The sequence below is a fragment of the Artemia franciscana genome, chromosome 1, assembly GCF_032884065.1.
Source record: "Artemia franciscana chromosome 1, ASM3288406v1, whole genome shotgun sequence".
NCBI lineage: Eukaryota > Metazoa > Arthropoda > Branchiopoda > Anostraca > Artemiidae > Artemia > Artemia franciscana.
In genome coordinates, this window is record NC_088863.1 from 37,188,940 (window position 1) to 37,207,512 (window position 18,573).

General features: G+C 32.9%; 1 protein-coding gene and 1 long non-coding RNA gene across 4 annotated transcripts in view; one reads left to right on the forward strand and one right to left on the reverse strand.

Moving 5' to 3' along the window:
• LOC136029163 (uncharacterized) overlaps positions 1-18,573 on the reverse strand; it is a 902,097-nt gene that overhangs the window by 353,855 nt on the left and 529,669 nt on the right. The window lies entirely within an intron of this gene.
• LOC136029128 (uncharacterized) overlaps positions 1-18,573 on the forward strand; it is a 62,254-nt gene that overhangs the window by 10,676 nt on the left and 33,005 nt on the right. For both annotated transcript variants that reach the window (XR_010617982.1, XR_010617981.1), the window contains exon 2: positions 5,041-5,267. This is a non-coding gene — a long non-coding RNA (uncharacterized LOC136029128). The remainder of the gene's footprint in view (positions 1-5,040; positions 5,268-18,573) is intronic.

Below are 18,573 nucleotides of genomic sequence, written 5' to 3' on the forward strand. Positions count from 1 at the left end.
AGTATAGACAACACATTACTGTTGAACAGGCGCATTTTTATACGAAGTGAGTATTTGTTGCTTCTCCAAATTGGTGTTAGTCTGTTGAAGGCACCTGATGCTTGTCCAACCCTTCTCTTGATTTCAAATGTTACATTGCCAGTTTTTTCTATCCAGCATCTTAAGTATTTAAATTCTTGGACCGGTTCAACAGATTTATCGGAGCATTGAAGAGTTAGGGGGGAGCCAGATGTGGACAAACTTTTTGTGTTGTCTACGTTGATCGACTATCCGACCTCTAGGGCTCTTTCTGAGATTTCATCAAATAGCAGCTGTAATCGATCTTTGGCGTCTTCTAGTAGTACTATATCATCTGCAAGGTTAAGATCTGCGAGTTATTTCTTGTTGACGTTTACTCCATAGCCCATAGACTGTCTGAGTACGTAGTCCATGACTATTGTAAATAAAATTGATGATAATACACATCCTTGCTTGACACCAGTCATGATTTTGAAGTATCTTGTAACTCCGTTTTCTGTTCGAACACAGCATTCTGTTTGTTTGTACAGGGCGATAATCAGTTCTACTATCTTGGGGGGTATTCCGTAGTATTTGAGGATTTTCCATAAGATTTCTCGGTTACCGAGTCAAAGGCCTTTTCAGGGTCAATGAAAAGAAGATATAGCTTTTTATTCCATTCCTTTGAGTCGTTGACCAGCATTCTCAGTGTGAAAATTAGGTCTGCACAAGATCTTCAAGGTCGGAAGCCGTGTTGTTCATCACGAAGATATTGGTCCAGTTTCTGCTGTAGGCTTTGTAATATAATAATTGAGAAAGGTTTACTAGGTATCGACATTATGTTAATACCTCTCCAGTTGCCAAAAACAAGCGCATCGCCTTTTTTGAAGAGCCTAATAGTGGTTCCTTTCGTCCAGTTACTGGGCACTTTCTGTTCGCTCTATATCTGAGTTAATAGCTCAACCCAAACTGTCATGCAGTCGCGAACTGAAGTTTTCAGCATCTCAGATTTAATGCCATCGACTCCTGGCATTCTTCCGTTCCTTAGCTTTCTGACAGTGGCAATGATTTCTTCTGGAGACGGTAGTTCTTCATTTACATTAAGAATCATAAATGGAGTGTTAGGAATTAGATCTTAGTCATTTATTCTCGGTGTATTTAGTAGGTTCTCGAAGTGGGTTGCCCACCTCTCGTCAATCATCAAAGGGTCTGTCAAAAGGTCTCCATTCTCTTCCTTTACTAGATTAGTCCTGTTAGGTTTGACTCCAATCATCTCATTAGTTAATCTATAGACTGTTTTCGAATCTCCCTTCTTTGCTGCTTTTTTCCGCCAAAGCTGCTTTCTGTTCAATAAATTGCCTCTTGTCGGTCCGGGCACTCTTCTTTACTTGTTTGTCTGTTTCTCTATATGAGACTTGCAGAACAATTAATTCAGATGCGTCTGAGGCTGCCATAATGGAAAGTTTGGCTGATTTTCTTGCATCAATTAGTTTTCAGGTTCGTTCGGAAATCCATCTTCCTTTCTTTTTCTTCTTATAGCCTAATTTCTCCTCTGCAACTTCTCTGTACGTGGTTTTTAGTTTCTCCCACTTGCGTTTGACATCAGCCCTTAGTTCTAATTCCGATTGCAGGGCTTCAAATCTATTTGAAAGTTCTAATTGGATCATTCGTGCTGTTTTCTTGTCGTTCAGTTTCTCAACGTTGAAGGGTATTTGTGTTGTCGGTTTATTGTTTTTCTGTGTCGCTTTTAACTTTAGATGGATGTTAGCAGCCATGAGGTTATGGTCTGATTGTATATCAGCGCCTTTGCAGCCTCTCACGTCGAGTAGACTCTTCCGCTATTTGCGTGAAAAAAGGAGGTGATCAATTTGATTGCACGTTCGGCCATCTGGTGAAGTCCATGTATATTTGTGAATGGTCTTTTGTTGAAACAATGTATCTCCTATGACAAGGTCGTTGTTCAGGGCGAAGTCGACAAGTTGCGCTCCGTTTCGTTCATATCACCTATTCCATGTTGTCCCATGACTTCAGGACAGTAATTGTGACAAGATCCTACTTTCGCATTGAGATCACCTACGGCACATATGATATCGTGTCTAGGAATTTCTGCAACAATACTTTGTAGTGTTTCATAAAAGTCGTCTTTCTCTATTTCATCCGCTTTGTTAGTTGGTGCATAGCAGGCAACGATTGAGAGTTTTCCATGAGCTGACCAAAATCGTATGTAAATAATTTTTTCGTTTACACATGTCCATTTTAGCATCGCTCGCCTTGCTGCGGGTGACATCAGTACACCCACACCAGCTTGGCGTCTGTTTTCATATCCGCTGTATGCGAGGACGTAGCCATCTTGTAGGTGTTCCATCCCGCTACCAAGCCATCTAGTTTCACTAATGGTTGTTATGTCTATATTGTACTGTATCACTTCTTTCAGTATCTGTTCAGTTTTTGAGATCTGGCTCATCGTTCTCACATTTCAAAATCCGAGCTTCAGTTGTTGCTTTGTAGTCAAAAATCGGGTCTGGAGGCATGCTGAGCCTGTTAGGGAAGTAGTTGTCATATCCAAGGCTAAACTCGATGATTCAGTTGCTGATTTCTTTTTGCAGGGACAGGTAGCAAGCCTATCGCCCAAACCTCTTTCTTTCGCAACCGAACTTGGGACCGGCTATGGTGTAAGTTTGTACAATAATAGTGTTTTAAATGCCCAGGCATGTGTAAATGTTACATGGATCTCCAAGAATATAAATGTGTCGCTAGTTTCATACACGGACGATCTATTAAATCCAAGTCGGTCTATTAGGGGTCTGCAGTCGAATTTCTCGATCCTGCGTGATGAATACCAAAAAATCGGCCTGGCTTTAAATACTTCTAAATACGCAGTTCTTTTTTTTCAACAATAGTCCTTCTCAGCCTGAACACCTCCTGCTGGGTAGCGAGTCAATTACCGTTTCATCTCACGTCGTGTATCTGGGTTTACCCATAGGCCGTAACCTTAACGAAACTCGTCTACTGCTCGTCAAACACGTCGAGAAAAAACTCCACACCACGTATGGGTCTATCGTCGCCAACAGACTCCTCTTATGCTGAAAGTATCTCGCGAATATGTATAACGCTGCCGCATATTCTATATATCGCGCCATTTGGGAACTTATTAACTGACACCCAAAAACGCAAGCTCCGGACCCTTTATCTTAGGTTCGCGAAGTTCCTGCTGCGATGCCCCATGCGGAAAATAACTACTTACATGATTGATAAATACAGGATTGCAGACTCCAGTATTGCGCTAAACCGGTTGATTTCTAATTTCCAGGCAAAATGGAACCACCCCTGGCTTAGACATTTCTACAGTTCTTGATTATGTATTTTTTCCATGTTGTGTTTTAAATTTCTCTCCGTTTTTCTTCTCTTTTTTTCTTTTTCTTTTTTTTTTCATTGTACTCCGTTTTGTTCCATGTGAAAAATACGGGTAATAAATATTTTACTTACTTACTTACTTACTTACCAGCATAAAAATTCTGAAAAACAAATTTCAAAGTTTAATTTTCTCATACAATATTTTAATTTAGTCAATTAAAATTTGGAAAAGATAACTTATTGGTATTTATTTGACGTAATAAAGGGTTTGCTAATTGCCTTTTTAAAATGGAAGGAATCATTTCTGGCTCTAGCTATTAAAAATAAAAGTGATTATAGCCAAAAAGCAATTTTGGCCAAGTTAAGGCCCAATAAACTTCAATAGTCAGCGACTTGAAAATATTTTTTTGTAATACAAGAGTCCTCTTAGCCAAACATCTGACACATTAAACCCATCAGCCGTTACGGGAGAATTTTAGAAGCTCTTAAAGCGCCCACGATACTTTAACTTAGACCTAAGTTCGGTAATTTTCTTCTGTTTTGCAAACTATTTTCTCCGCCTTCCCCCCTGGCAAAGAAACTCAAAAATTGTCTGTCAGTTTAAAATTGCTGACCCAAATATTGCAGTAGCTAGATTAATAGCTAAACATAATAAAAAAAGTGAATATAAATAGTATTCTGTACTATTTCAGTAGTCTCTGCCAATTTTTTTATGTTGTTGTTGTTTGTTTGTTTTCTTTTTTTCTCTTTATCTTTTTCCCCATCTTGTTCAAAAATTTGTATTTTTCTATGTCTGTGTTATGACCTTATATCGTGCCGTAATTTTTAAATTTGTGTCGGTAATCTATGGTTTATTTTCGTGCTAATAATTCCTGTTCACCGAAGGTGAACCACCCTTGCCATCGGTGTTGGCCCAGTATTTTAGATGTTTTTGTTGTGTTTTTTTTTAAGTATTTGTCTTTGCACTCAGTTTGTATTTATTTTTTTTCTTTCATTTATTGCTCCGTCTTTTGCTTTTTTTGTATGACGAGTTTTCCAATAAATAATAACATAGAAAAAATAGATTCATGACGTCCAAAACATTTTATGGTAACATTTTTGTTCAGACATCTTCAGCATTTTTTATTTAATCACATATTTCTATAGCACTAAAAAATAGCCTCAATCACTTAAACTTCTCGGAATTTTATATATTTTTTGAGAAATAATAACTTAATGATAGTTTAAGCAACAAACTTAGCTTTCAGTTATTTTGATCAATACCCTACACATGTTATATACATTCGTTTCAGCTCGATATACATTTGAGTTCAACAACTATTTTACAGATTTGTTGATTTAAAATATTGCTTCAATTGATATAATTTTAAGAGGAATCTCTAATTTTTCATTGAATTTTTTTTTCAGGCATCAATTTCGTATGGTTTGAATACAATTAATACAATTAAATACAATTAATTCATTAATTAATTTTTTATTATATGTAATATTGTTTTATTTTGATCTTATTGTCAAAAAACATGCTCCTGAAAGCGTGATTTTATTTTTTCATGAAAGTATGTGTCTTTCAGTCCGTAAAGGGGAGGTAACTTTGTTCTTATGTGGGATAACATCCTGTAGCATATTTTGCTTAATGGTTTTGCTACTATATTTTGTGTTAATTTGGATAAAATAACTTTTCTTTTTCAGCTACAATGTTTTGGCTGAAGTAAAGATTGTCCAACCAAGACATATTAAGGCTCTATACAGTTTGACCTAAATTACCTAGCTCAATCAAGACATATTATTTTATTGCTATTAGAACATGGAAACTAGTTGACGTTAAGATGGGGATAAATATTGATAGATTCATTGGAGATGTTGACTCAAATTTCATATGTTCAATATGCAACGACGTCCTAGAAGATCCTCTACAGGTTTGGTTTTATAAATATTAGATGGTAAGCCTATAAAGGACCTTCAGCTGGAAATAAAATCCATATGATGCTGAAAGAAACACTGAACTACAAGACAAAATTCATGTAAAATCATTGGCAGTGCAAAAGTCCTGCCTAAGTAAAGAGCGTTGTGGGCACAATGCATTATTTTCTTCATTATTTCTTTGAGGATGAACTTCTCCCAGCCCTAGATCCCACAGTGCCAGGGTTGTAATTTATGCCCAGGAGGCATATAAAGTATAAATAGAAAGGGTAATCTTCTATGTTTCCGGCTCATTGGACTAGTAGTCAGAAGTCCTAATGCCCTTTTTAAGATTCAGAGATATCAGCGGGTAGATACTCCCCACCCCCACACACCTCTTAGTTTCAACGTAAATTAAAAAGTCTAAAAATTATGTCTTTGACAATATCCCCCCCCCCAAAACCCTCAGAGCAAAGGTTGCCAAAATGGATCCGACAGTAATTTTGAGACGGCTATTTGTTACCGTGAAAACTTCAAAAAAGGCTAATTCGACTGAAAGGTCTAGTGTTGTTTTTAATCTTCTAAAGTGATTTTAGGGCAGCTCAACCTCTTCCACGCCCTAATTTCCCCAAACATATCCAATCAAAACTTTAAGACAGTCATTTTTTTTCAAAGTAATATAGCCATATATGTTTTTAGGATGACAGCCCGCAGACCCTTCAGCGCAAGTGCTGTAACCTATAGCCTGGGGGTATATAAGGTATCATAGGCAAAATACATATATATTTTTTTAGACCTGGGCACTTCGTACCGTACGAGCTATCGCGGAAACTTTTAAAAGGCCTCATTCGATTGGAAATTGAAAGGACTAGTGGCCATTTTAACACTCGAAAGTGATTGGAGGGCAACTAACATCCTCCCTTGCCCGTCATTATCCCAAACACATTCAGTGAAATTTTTTACATATCCATTTTGCTCAATGTATTTTAAAGGACTGAAAATTTGTCTTTGAAGATGACAACACCCCAGTCCTTAGGGAAAGAGTTGCGAGCTATCCGTTAGGGGTGAAATAAATTATGTGTAGAGAGAGTGATCGTATAAACGTCAGAGGGGGCTTGTTAGATTGGTAATAAGAAGTTCTAGTGCCATTTTTTGATTCAGAATGAACGGAAGGTGGATAACTCCCCCTCCAAACCATTTATTTTCCCGATCTGCATCTTATAGAAATTTTGAGATAGGCACTTGTTGTCATAGACTCTTCGAAAAAGGCTCATTTGATTGGAAACTAAAAAGGCTCTTGCTCTTTTTACTTTTCAAAAGCGATTGGAGGGCAATCAGCCCTCAACACTCACCAATTTCCAAAAAGATTTGAATTAAAATTACTAGATAGCTGTATCGTTCAGTATAGTTGAAAGGTATAGAAATTATGTTTCACAACCCCATAACTTCTTAAGACGAGAAAATAACTCACAATTTACTGGAAAATACGGGCTTTTGATTGTCAGTTTAATGCACACATACTGATGTATATTTTCCCTAAAGGTTTGACAATTTTTGATATATTAAAGTTAGAAATACTGAAACATTTTAAAATATTTATTTAAATTCAAGCCACACAATAAATAACCGAGTAAGTAAATAACTCAAAATTATTAAAAATTAACCTTAACCGGCCTGGAAACCCCCAGACTATCTTAAGACAAGAAAGCAATTTGCACGCTACTGAATACAAAATACTTTTAAAATGTTTTCAATTTGTTTTTATTTGTTTAAAATGTTATTATTAGATATATGAAGGCGGAATTCCTCCTCCTTGCACTTAAATGATGGCACGAGTATCTGGTGCCTTAATTAAAAGTAATAAGAGATTAAAGGGCAAGCAGCACTTCTCTCAAGCCCATTCATTTTCAAAAAGCATTTAGTTGAAAATTTGAAATAGTCATTTTGTTCAGAGTAGAACGGTGCAGCAGGTATGCTTTTTACAGATATTAGGCATATCAACCATCCCAATGGTACGATTTGCCCATTATGCTTTAAAACTAAATGTCACAAAATAAATCAAACACAAAATTGTGTTTATGGTTGCCAATAAGACATCTCAGCAATATAACGAGAACGATGGAGGGCACTAAGTTGAAACACTTATGTCAAACACTATTACTACTTTTGAGACAAAATACGTTTGAAATGTTTTCACCTTTCCTACTTTCACAAATGAAAAATTGTCAAAACTTTAAGGAAGAAATGTCAGTATTTAAATTAAACTGACAATCCACAGTCATTTGTTTGTTTGTTTTTTGTTTTCAGTAAAGCGCAAATTGTGTTCTGGTCTTGATAAGGCAACAGAGTTATCAGCTCTACTCATATTACTTTTTGCTCGTTTGAGTTTCATAAGACTTTAAGGAAGAAATGTCAGTATATGTTAATTAAACTGGCAATCCACTGTCATTTGTTTGTGTGTTTTTTCCGTAAAACGCAAATTGTTTTCTGAGGTTGAAAAGGCATAGGGGTTATCAGCCCTACTCAAGTTAATTTTGTTTGCTTCGAGTCTGACTCGGAAATTTGTAGTAACTTGTTTTCGTTTTGAGTTTTATTTAGTTATTGATAATTATTTGAGGTAGTTTTGCACTTGGAAGATTATTTGACTTTATTTCTGCTCATTCATGGCTTAATGGAGCTCTTCACTCTTCTTTGAAAAACTTGTCTTGTGGGAAAATCTTTTTACATTAATCATGCTAAATATCAATTCAAATAAATGCCAAGTGTAATGTGTTTATTTTTTCTTTCTTATTTACCCGTTATTTATCATTTCTTATTTATATCTGAATCATATATTATTCTGTATATATAGTAGATTAGCTAATATTTATAATGATAGTCCAGTATTAACTTATAAATTTTCAAAAACTATTGGGTAAATTATTTTTAATTATAATTTAATACTTAAAAGATTAGATAGTGATACAAATTAGAAACCGGTTTGTAATTGTAAGCAACTTGGCCCATTTGTAAATCCTACTTACAGACATGTTATAACAGGGGACAGGTCAATAATAAAGCAAGATTATCTTCAAATTATAATGAATAAAGAGGCTAATTTCCGTCTTTCTCATCATCTGAAACCATCGAGTGTTCTTGATGGCTTGGGAAATGATTTTGATTTATTTATTGATAAGTGGTGTAAGAAAGAGAATAAAAGTAAAGAGAGTTTTCAAAGTTGGAAAAATTTAATTATTAGTAGAATAAGAAATAAAATACATTCTAATTTAAAAAATAGTAACACTTAATCATTATTTTATAATGCGAAGATTAAACAAGCAGTTGCTAATCTAAAGAATGATTTTGTAATTGTGCCAGTGGATAAAGCTAATAATAATTTCGCCATAATTTGTTAGAAGCTGTATTGTGATATCTTAAAAAGGGAGTTATGTACAACTAATGTTTACGAAAAGGTAAATTGAGAGGATGAGAATTTAATTGAAAAGACTGAAGAAATACTTTTTAAGAATGTTAATATTAAAATAAATGACAATGATAAAAAGTTCCCTTTCCTATATGGGACTGTAAAATTTCATAAGAATCCTCCTAAACCACGGTTTATTGCTGGAGCAGCTAAATGTCCAACCCGCATTGCTGCTACTGACCTCTCTTTAATTTTAAAGGAAATTGTAAATAAACTTAAAACCTATTGTTCTGGTATTCAAAAGTTTTCAAATTTTAATCCATATTGGAATATTAATAATTCACTGCAGGTGATAGAGTCTTTAACAATGGTTTAAGCTAAAAGAATTGAGTCTTTCGATTTTGCGACAATGTATACTAAGTTATCACTTAATGTAGTGTTAGATAATTCAAAAACAGTTATCAAGAAGTCTTTCCTCTTATCTAGTATTAAATAAAAAAAAACAAGTTTTTTTTTAACTGAAAGTAAGGAGCGACATTAAAACTTAAAACGAACAAAAATTACTTCGTGTATGAAAGAGGCTGCTTCCTCATCATCGCCCCGCTCTTTACGCTAAAGTTTGACTCTGTTTCTCAATTCTTCTTTTTAAAACAGTAAAAAACTTTAGCGTAAAGAGCGGGGCGTTGATGAGGAAGCAGCCTCTTTCATATACGAAATAATTTATGTTCGTTTTAAGTTTTAATGTCGCTCCTTACTTTCAGTTAAAAAAACTTGTTTTTTATATTTAATCTCTGAACGTTTTTGAATCAATGCATTTTTTGATTTTGGCTCTCCGCAGAGGAATAATTAAAACGAAATTTGTATTTTTTTTTTTTGGCTAAATGGCTTTCTCATAATTTTGATCGAATGATTTTGAGAAAAAAAGAGCGGGGGAGGAAGCCTAGTTTCCCTCCGATTTTTTGGTCAATTAAAAAGGCAACTAGAACTTTTAATTTTTTACGAATATTTTTATTAGTAAAAGATTTACGTAACTTATAAATTAGCTTACGTAAAGAACTTTTGTATTCTCATATTTTTATTGCATATATGAGGGGGTTCGCCCCCTTGTCAGATCCTCGCTCTTTACACTAAAGCTTAAATTTTGTCCCAATTCATTAAGAATGACCCCAGAATCACAAAAGCCATAGAATAAATAGTTGAAATTACTAAAAATACTTTAACGTAAAGAGCGAGGTATTAGGAGGAGGTGAGCCCCTCAAATGGGTAATAATTTCTGTTTGTTTTAAGTTTTAATGCTGTTCCTTGCTTCCAGCTGAAAGAACTTTTTCATATTTATTTTTTCATTGTGTTTTTAAATAATGCTAGTAAATCATGCGCTCCCTTCATGGAGATTTTCTTCCCCCATGACAAATTATCGAAGGAAAGTTCCCCCAGGATATCCTCCTCTTCTCAACCCCTCCCCTAACCAAAAAAAATCTACCTGAAAACGCCTGTACACTTCCCAATAACCATTACTATATGTAAGCATTGGTCAAAGTTTGTAACTTGTTGCCCCTCCCATGGGGACTGTGGGGGAGTAAGTCGTCCCCAAAGACACAGTTATAAGGTTTTTTGACTACGTTAAATAAAATGGCTATCTCAGAATTTTGATCCGTTGACTTTGGTAAAATAATTAGCGTGGGAGGGGGCCTAGGTGCCCTCCAATTTCTTTTGGTCACTGAAAAAGGGCACTAGATCTTTTCATTTCCGTTAGAATGAGCCCTCTTGCAACATTCTAGGAAAATTGGGTCGATACGATCACCCCTGGGAAAAAGAAAAAAAAAACAAAAAAACAAATAAACACGCATCCGTGGTCTGCCTTCTGACAAAAAATACAAAATTTTCACATTTTTGTAGATAGGAGCTTGAAACTTCTACAGTAGGGTTCTCTGATACGCTGAATCTGATGGTGTGATTTTCGTTAAGATTCTATGAATTCTAGGGGGCGTTTCCCCCTATTTTCTAAAATAACGCAAATTTTCTCAGGCTCGTAACTTTCGATGGGTAAGACTAAACTTGATAAAACTTATATATTTAAAACCAGCATTACAATGCGATTCTTTTGATGTAGGTATTGGTATCAAAATTCCATTTTTTAGAGTTTTGGTTACTATTGAGCAGGGTCGCTCCTTACTACAGTTCGTTACCACGAACTGTTTGAAAAGGTTCTTAAAAATAGACACTTATAATAAAAATGCTATATGGACAAATTGCTTCAATACCACAGTTAACGTGAGATGTTACAGTGTGGATATGATTTTTGAGTTATTAGGATTTGTTTTATATCATACTTATATAAGGTTTGGTGGTGATTTGTACAAGCAAATCGTGGGAATTCCCATGGGGGGGAATGCCAGCCCAGTTATAGCTTACTTTTTTTTAAGTCAACTAGAATATGAATATATGATGGATAAGAATAATCCAAATAATTTAAAACATGTTTTGTCAAATAATAAAAGATATTTAGATACTATTTTGGTCTTAAATTGTAAGGATTTCATTGATATTTCTAAAAATATATATCCATCAGACCCTACTCTTGAACCTAGTCATGGCGCTGGTCATAAAGATCATTTCTTAGATTTAAATGTAAATATTTTTGATAATAATAAATTAAGTTTTAAAATGTATAATAAAACGGATGAATTTGATTTTGAAGTGATTAGTTTCCCTTTCCCTGAAAGTAATATACAATCAAATATCACATATTCTGCGTTTTTCTCACAGTTACTTCGTTATGCAAGGATTTGTAGTAATTATATTGATTGTAAAAATATATGTAAAATCTTAAGCCGAAAATTGATATCAAGAGGATTTTCTGCAAATAAATTAACTTGGCAATTTAAAAAAATTAGTTTTCATTATAACGAACTTTCAAATAAATATCAAAAGAATTATCTGGAAATACTTAAAGAAATTTTCAACCAATTTCGGAGGTTCGACAAATGATGATGCAGTGCCAATTATTTTTGCAATGTGTTAATATTTGTGATTTGGTGAATTTTATTATATTTAGTTTACCTATTGTTGCTAAAAACAGGGATATATTAACAGGATAAGCTTGTTTTGGTGTTACTTGATTGTTTTACATTTGCTGGGTTTTTTTTTCATAGGCATGTATTTGGGGGTGATACCTGACACAGGGATGCCTTGGATATTCTGTGGTAGCCACAACACCTGGCTGGGTAGAGAATTTAAAGTGGCGAAACCCTATAGGCCAGTGTATTCTCCTGATGAGCCCTTGTGTTTGGGTTGTTGCCACTGAATTATTTGTCTTTATCATTTTTTCTATTGTTTGGTAAATGACGACTTATACTTATTGACGACATGACTGCCTGTCCATTGATTATTCTTTATGGTTGATTGTGTTTGGCTATGCTGTTTGACCTATGTGATTCTATGGATGAGTAGGGTTAAGGCCTCATTCAGGTGCTGGTCTATATTAATCACTAATTTAGGAAAACAGTTTCCTTTTCTCCTTCTGTCTCTCTTTTTTTTATATGTGTTTGTGTTGTTGCATTGGTGATTTCTCTTTTCATGATATTATTCCAGGTTGGATCCAGGCTGGTGGAGAAAATGTTTTAGTTTTCTCCCCGACAGACCTTTACCCTGGTCCAGGTTTTTAACCTGATATTGTTAATTATTGGTGAGATTATTGGGCACTTATGCAAATTTCATGTTCTTTCATACTTTTTTTTATGAATTTATTGACCTATTGACCTTGGCAGGTTTTTTGGACTTTGATTGTTGGATTTTGATTCGGATGTTGGTTTGTTTTGGATTTATTTTCAATAACTTTTAATGCAACAAAACAGAAATATTAGCCTAGGAACTCGGAACGATTTTTTGAAAGTTAGTAAGTGTAAGAGTCGTTGTTTTCTTTGCCAAGATCGTTTTATCCCGAGGGCTTTTGTTAAGAGTACATTGTATAGTAAAATTGTTGCATGCAAGTGACGTGGTAATGTTAATTGTAGAACAACCAGTGTAATTTACCTATTAGAATAAAATGAATGCTGCCTACAATATGTGGGGGAAACAACTAATAATATATATAAAAGATTTTCTGGACACAAGACAACAGTTAATAATGAAAAAACTAATAACTATCTAGTTCAACATTGTAATAATGGTAAATGTTCCATATCAGATATAAATGTCACGATATTAGAAAATTTAGAGTTAGAAAATTTAAATAAAGAAGAGAAAAATAATAGACTACGTAAACAAGAGGATTTCTGGATCCATACTCTTGGTACAGCTTATCCTTTTGGGCTAAATGATCGTGTAGTAAAATATGATGACATGTTTCAGGTTTTTGTTAAATGTTTTGATGGTTTTATGGACCATCCTTCTTTTACTTGTCCTACTAAACGTAAAAAACGATCGAGAGGACATACAAAAAATAATAGAAAAAATGAATTAGATCTACATATGCTTTCTATAGATCTATGCCAGCGACTTGAATCTAGGGGTATGATTTCTGTAATAAAATGTCTAAATAGTTTATCCAAGAGGAATTTAATCAAACTTTTCTGGATTGTTAAGAATAATACAGCTCTTGAATATAAATTTAAAGTAATATGTGATACAATTTGCATTCTAACTAAAACGAAATTTTTTTCAAAAAAGAAAAAGTTTGATAAGATTGGTAATAAGGATAACAGATTATATTTACCTCTTAATTTTACTTGTAAGCAGATTGAAGATATTAATTTACCAGAAATTTGAAATCAGCGGCATGTGAAACAGGCCCTTCCTTGTCATTTGAATTATAATGATAGTCCAGTTTTAACTTATAAATTATCAAAAACTATTGGGCAAATTATTTTTAATTATAATTTATTACTTAAGAGATTAGATAGTGATACAGATTAGATCACTTACAAATTAGATTAGATTACAAATTTATTACTTAAGAGATTAGATAGTGATACAAATATTGTAAGCAACTTCGCCCATTTGTAAATCCTACTTACAAACATGTTATAACAGGGGACTTTTCAATAATAAAGCAATATGATCTTCAAATTATAATGAATAAAGGGGCTAATTTCCGCCTTTCTCATCATCTGAAACCATCGAGTGTTCTTGATGGCTTGGAAAATGATTTTGATTTATTTATTGATAAGAGGTGTAAGAAAGAGAATATAAGTAAAGAGAGTTTTCAAAGCTGGAAGAATTTAATTATTAGTAGAATAAGAAATAAAATATATTCTAATTTAAAAAATAGTAACACTAAATCATTATTTTATAATGCGAAGATTAAACAAGCAATTGCTAATCTACAGAAAAAATTTGTAATTGTGCCAGTGGATAAAGCTAATAATAATTTTGCCATAATTTGTCAGAAGCTTTATTGTGATATCTTAAAAAGGGATTTACGCACAACTAATATTTACGAAAAGGTAAATTTAGACGATGAGAATTTAATTGAAAAGACTGAAGAAATTGTTTTTAAAAATTTTAATATTAAAATAAATGACAATGATAAAATGTTCCGTTTCCTATATTGGACTGTAAAATTTCATAAGAGTCCCCCTAAGCCACGGTTTATTGCTGGAACAGCTAAATGTCCAACCCGCATTTCTGCTACTGACTTCTCTTTAATTTTAAAGGAAATTTTAAATAAACTTAAAACCTATTGTTCTGGTATTAAAAATTTTTCGAATTTTAATCCATATTGGAGTGCTAATAATTCACTGCAGGTGATAGAGTCTTTAGCAATGGTTTCAGCTAAAAGAATTGAGTCTTTCGATTCTGCGACAATGTACACTAATTTATCACTTAATGTAGTGTTAGATAATTTAAAAACTGTTATCAAGAAATCTTTCCTCTTATCTAGTAAAAGGTTCTTAAAAATAGACACTTATAATAGAAAAGCTATATGGACAAATTGCTTTAATACCACAGTTAACTTGAAATATTAGAGGTTGGATATGATTTTTGAGTTATTAGAATTTGTTTTATACAATACTTATATAAGATTTGGCGTTGATTTGTACAAGCAAATCGTGGGAATTCCCATGGGGGGGGGGGGAATGCAAGCTCATTTATAGCTGACTGGTTTTTAAATCAACTAGAATATAAATATATGATGGATAAGAATAATTCAAATAATTTAAAACATGTTTTGTCAAATAATAAAAGATATTTAGATGATATTTTGGTCTTAAATTATAAGAATTCCATGAATATTTCTAAATATATATATCCATCAGAGCTTACTCTTGAACCTACTCATGGCGCTGGTCATGAAGATCATTTCTTCTATTTAAATGTTAATATTTGTGATAATAATAAATTAAGTTTTAAAATGTATAATAAAACGGATGATTTTGATTTTGAAGTGATTAGTTTGCCATTCTCTGAAAGTAATATACACTCAAATATCACATATTCTTCGTTTTTCTCACAGTTATTTCGTTATGCTAGGATTTGTAGTAATTATATTGATTTTAAAAATAGATGTAAAATCTTCAGCCAAAAATTGATATCAAGAGGTTTTTCTGCAAATAAATTAACTTGGCAATTTAAAAAATTTAGTTTTCATTATAACGAACTTTTACATAAATATCAAAAGAATTATCTGGAAGTACTTAAAGAAATTTTCAACTAATTTTGGAGGTTCAAAAAACTATGATACAGTGCAATTTATTTTGAATTGTGTTTCTAATAGAGCAGATTTTCATAAGAAATAGCCACATGGTAAAGATGATTTCTATAATTGTCTAGTTCAGTAAATTTTTTTTTTTGCAATGTGTTAATATTTGTGATTTGGTGAATTTTATCATATTTAGTTTACCTATTGTTGCTAAAAAGAAGGATATATTAACAGGATAAGCTTGTTTTGGTGTTACTTGGTTGTTTTACATTTGCTGTATTTTTTTTATAGGCATATATTTTGGGTGCGATACCTGACACGGGGATGCCATGGATATTCTGTGGTAGCCACAACACATGGTTGGGTAGAGAATTTAAAGTGGCGAAACCCTATTGGCAAGTGTATTCTCCTGACGAGCCCTTGTGTTGGGTTGTTGCCTCTGAATTATTTGTCTTTATTATTTTTTCTATTGTTTGGTAAATGACAACTTATACTTATTGACGACATGACTGCCTGTCCATGGATTATTCTTTATGGTTGATTGTGTTTGGCTATGCTGTTTGACCTATATGATTGTATGGATGAGTAGGGTTAAGGCCTCATTCAAGTGCTGGTCTATATTAATCACTAATTTAGGAAAACAGTCTTCCTTTTCTCCTGCTGTCTATTTTTTTTTATGTGGTTGTGTTGTTGCATTGCTGATTTCTCTTTTCATGATATATATATATATATATATATATATATATATATATATATATATATATATATATATATATATATATATATATATATATATATATATATATATATATATATATATATTTATATGTATGTATATATATATATATATATATATATATATATATATATATATATATATATATATATATATATCTTAAGCGCAATACGAGAACAAGAGAAAAAATATTTGTACATAAATAAACTTTCATTTTTTTTATGTTTTTATGCTGTTGCATTGGTGATTTCTCTTTTCATGACATGAAAAGCACTTTAAGCCAAGGATAATAATTTCTTGGAAATTATTCTCTTAGAGCAAATAAGCTCTTTAAGCCAAGGATAATAATTTCTTGGACGGACAAAAACTATAAACTCTGATTTACTGTAATTGAGTTTCTATTTGTTGAGGCATAACCACTTGCAATCTTGGCCATGTTCATCTGATAGCCTCTGAACCCGCTCTTTTTCAGACCTTCCTGCCACTGTATATGATGGGTCACAGCGAATAATATTTGATTCTTCACTCGTTTAGTGGTTTTTTGATTCACTTCAAATCTTTGATACAAGTTATAAATCAAATTAGAAATATCATTAATTTATATAGATAAAAGAATCGGGTCGAGGGGATATCCTTGGGGAACCCCACAAGTAGTTGCAAAATCATGAGAATGCGTACCATTTACTTTGTAAAACAAGTGTCTGTTACTCAAATATGAATATATTAAATTCATGATACTACCTCTCACTCCGCAATTCTCCAATTTCTTCAATATAATTCTTTGGTGAAATGTAAAAAAGCTTTCAAATTGTTTGAAAATACTGTAGCGATCTTCATCTTGCTATATGAAGCACCATTAACCAAAGTTGTCAAAATTGCAATGTGTGTTCAATTGAATAATTCTTTCTGAAGCCTGATCACTGTAAAAATTATCCAGTCTGAAAATTACTGTAATCATCTCGGTCACTACCTTTATACAATGGCACATTCCTCGCTCTTTTAAAAATATCTGAAAACTTTCCATCTTTGAAACAACCATTTACCATTTCCACAAACATGGGTAAAATAGATGACAAAATTCCTTAACAACATTTTGAGATACCAAGTCAGATCCTGTGGCACACTTTTTCATCTCATTCACACATTCTGTCACTTCGAGTGTTGGTTTTCTGTGATAAGAAGCTTGTATCACTTGACGGAGGCAGATATTTATCATACGTTCCTTCTTTAAAGCGTTTCTCAATCAAGGCTCTTATATTCATTCCAACTTTGAAAAATAACAGATCATTTCATTTGCAACTTGGTGAAGGTTAGTGTTAACAACAAATTGTGGCAATGGTAATTTTTATGACCAATAACCAATAGAATAATTATCCAAGTTTTTGCAGAGGAACCCTTAGCCTCTTCAAACTGCTTTGTAAAATATCTGCTTTGCCTTTCCTAACAATTAATTAAATGCAACACTGTAATTTTTATATATATATGCATCTTGGCCCAAGTCATTGTTACGTAAAACACATATTCTATATAATGCCTGTCTTTTTCAGTAGAATTAATTAGACTCAGGCTTCCAGGCTTCCTGGGTTTTGTATCGCTTCTGTGTTGCTTTGTTACTTTTCTTAAGCATATTTTATTAAGAATATCATTGATTTTGCTGTACCATTCACTATTTGTTTCACCAAAAGTGGTAAACTGGTTAAAAAAGGACCAATCAGACCTGCTCAAGATTTTCCTAAACTTCGAGACATAACCTTTCACAAAAACATCTCATTAAAACCATTACGATTAATTGAACCATAATGAGAAACTATAATATCACAAAAAACAATAATCGCATAATGATATGACACATCATTAGTGATTACTTTTGGCTTACTATATGTCTTACTGATTAATAAATTATCAATTGAAGCAGCAGTATTCTCCGTTACTCTCTTGCAAACATTTGTAGTAGGAAAGAAACTGAAACTATACATTAAATCACAAGAACTAAGGGATGTTTTATCATTCTGTTGCAAACAGCCATCCCACTATGCTTTGAATCGCTTCTATTCTTCCTGAGAAAATTATAAGACTCAATATGTGATAGCTCTTCATTTTCAGCACTAAATAAAGTTTCAGTCAAACAACTAAATTATGCACATTATAACAGAACTTGGATAAATAATTATAAAAACTATTCAGCCCTTCACGATTCAAATGAAAAACCACTAAATGATCTTGTCAATTCAAATCCAAAGCATTCATTAATTCGCAAGCCAAAATATATTTTACGGCTCAATTACACCTTGAATACTCTGAAGAGTCATCTCATCCGAATCATCACGATAAAGCTGAATTTATTTCTTCATTATCATTCAAAGAATTTCTCTCAAGCAGTTTAATTTTACCCTTAAGTTGTATCATAATCATATTTTGCCCTAACTAAATACCCTGAAGCCGTACCTGTATACCTCCTCATATTTTGTAAATAGTAATAACAACATTAATAAATATACTCATCCAGCAAAAGCTCTTGTTGACACAAAAGAAACAATACATTAA